The sequence below is a fragment of the Panthera tigris genome, chromosome B1 (assembly GCF_018350195.1).
Source record: "Panthera tigris isolate Pti1 chromosome B1, P.tigris_Pti1_mat1.1, whole genome shotgun sequence".
Classification (NCBI taxonomy): domain Eukaryota; kingdom Metazoa; phylum Chordata; class Mammalia; order Carnivora; family Felidae; genus Panthera; species Panthera tigris.
The window spans coordinates 12693155-12695843 of record NC_056663.1 but is presented as its reverse complement, the minus strand read 5'-3'; the positions used below and the strand labels follow the sequence as shown (position 1 = coordinate 12695843).

General features: G+C 34.8%; 1 pseudogene; it reads left to right on the top strand.

The window, feature by feature from the left end:
- Positions 1-1018: 1018 nt before the first annotated feature.
- Positions 1019-1135, top strand: LOC122238295 (annotated as a pseudogene).
- Positions 1136-2689: the final 1554 nt, after the last annotated feature.

Here is a 2689-nt window from a genome sequence, read left to right as displayed (position 1 = left end):
AATCAAGTAAAACAACTGCACTGCCCTGTGTAACCACATTTTAAAAGGAGTAAAACCTGAACCCTGTAATTCTTACATGCTCCTCTGGGCCTGGGGAACGTGAAGGACTTCTCACTCTCCTATGATCTACTGCCTCTGAATTCCAATGGGGAGGGGAAGTTGATTTGGTACTATCCATAAACAGCATGCTCCTTTGTTGATTTGAATTCAATTTATTCCAACTTGGTGTGCTGCTGATGGCTCTACCAGTAGAAACTGACAAGAGTCCATTTAGCATCTGTTTTTGAGGTGCTCTTCCATGGTTTTGAGTAGTCCTCTCGAGTCATTAGCCAAACATTGTTTCAAAGAACTACCCTTGCAAGGACCCCCCTGTGAAGACTAAAGGGGAGGAAACTGAAAGCATATTCCCAGGTAATTCAGGCAACCCCTGAGATGTTGCTCCCCTCCCTTCTCAAAATAAAACAAAAAAAATAAAAAATAAACAGTTGCCAGAGGCAGGGTTTTGTTTGATCTCAACTGAGCCGGAGGAATATAAGCAAAGCATTTTGAAACTAAGATGATTCAACTTCAGTGTATCCGAAAACGTCTAGATTGCTATGAGCTAGTTTATGTGATTAGTTGATTTTTTTTTAAGGAAAACTGAATTTAGTCATTTAAGACACGTACTGTTATAATAACCTAATTCAGTCCAGTAATGGGTAGAAGAAGTGACTTGAAGGGCTCATAAGAGAACTGAATCTTTTTTTTAAGTGGAGTGGTAGATATATGTGTATCACTGCACTTTTTTTTTGGTATGTCTAAAATGCTTCATAATATATTAAAATTAAAAAAAAATATGTATGTATTACTGGGCTTGTAGTCAAAAGTTTTATGGAGGGATAGTTTGGGGGAGTTAATTATCAATTTTCTAATTTGTTCTCTTGCTCTGGTAACTTTGCTGTTTCTGGAGTTCAAACAAAGAACAAAGATTTGCTGGATTGCATGAGTAAACGTTTGAGTGTTCTATTTCTCTTTGCCTATCGCTTCTCGGCCTTTTGGCTAAGATCAAGTGTAGTATCTATTTCTCTTTGCCTAAAATAAGTGATAACACATATATTAGCATGGGTGTTTTATTTACATATATCAAGGACCCCATTTTCTCTGTTTCTTCATAATAAAAATCCAGTTTGTAAATATTTAATCCACGAGGGTGGACTGGTCTAAAACATGACAAGTATTCCAATTTCAGAATTGCCACAATAAGTAATGACCTAATTGCTATAACAATGTACTTAATTTTTTTAAAGCTAAAATACACACAAATAATATTTTACTGTATAAAAAAGTCCCTCTCCTATTCTTTCAAAACAGTTGTTAGGCAAACGATAAATGACTACCTTCAACTCATATATAAGAAAAATGTTACAGTAAAATTAATAAGCACATATATTTTAGGCATATGTTATACACATTACACATTCTATAGTAACCAATTACAATATGTAGGTTGGGGTGGCCTATTTACTTTTCTGTCCAATAAAGCACTTTTCTAATTAGAGTACTGTATCATACAGAATTGCACTATTTCCAGATAAAGAATTTTTTGTAAAGTGCACAGATATTGCAAAATGCACGTAGTATACTTTATAGCTATTATAAGCATGCAGCAATGACAATTTTCCATTGTTTTATAGTAGCATTATTTCCACATGCAGAAACATATATACCAAATACATACAATTACCCGCATACTCCATATGCTTTACAATACATATATTCTACCATTGGCAATTTCCCCTTGGAATCAGGTTGAAATTGTTTTCAATGTACATATATGTTATTTCCATAATTCTACAAAAGGTCAAGCAAGTGTCGACATGAGTAAAAATAAGTTGACTACATATAGAAAGCATGAAAGAGTCAATAAAGTCTATGCACACCTAAGCATTCTTTTTTTCTTACGGGTATTCACTTGAGAATTTTTTTAGAAGAGATTTTGATGTGTGTGGTAATTAATTGAAATAAATGGAAAATCTGCCTTATATTCAGACCAAATTTGCTTCAACAGCTGCTGATCCTGAAGCTCTGAATGTCAGCCAATTAGTGGAGAAGTTTTACATGGCTGCGGCCCTGGACAGTCTTCCTGCCTGAAAACCCCACGTTCAGCCTCAACCAGAGAGATAAGAGTGTTCTAATTGTATTCGTTCATTTCACCCGGAAGTAAAAATCGCAGATAACAGGATGCTAAAGTTTTTCAGAAGACTGCTCACTCCAAACAACACAACTCAAAAGAGGAAGAGGAAGAAGAGGAGGAAGAAGGAGGAGGAGAAGGGGTTTTGGGGTTTATCTTTGAATAAATGTCAGCTAACAGATTACTCTTTTCACCGGACATAGTATAGAGAATTTTGTTTCTTCAACTTAATATGACGGATTAAGCAAGAGAGGTGGGGAAATGTAAAATCGAAGCCCTACACATTCTAAGGCACATAGCAGTTTCATTTAACCTACTACAAAATTTCTCCAAAATCAACATAGAAACTCCCTGTTGGATTCTGTGCAATTGAAAGTAAAAGTAAAATACATTTTTTTTAAATTTTACCTTTGTTTAGATTTTTATTTTGTAAAATATGATGGGAAAAAACTGAAGCATGGTTGAAATATTACCTCTTTGTACAGCCCGATATGCTATTTTGTTTAAACCAATTCCTAT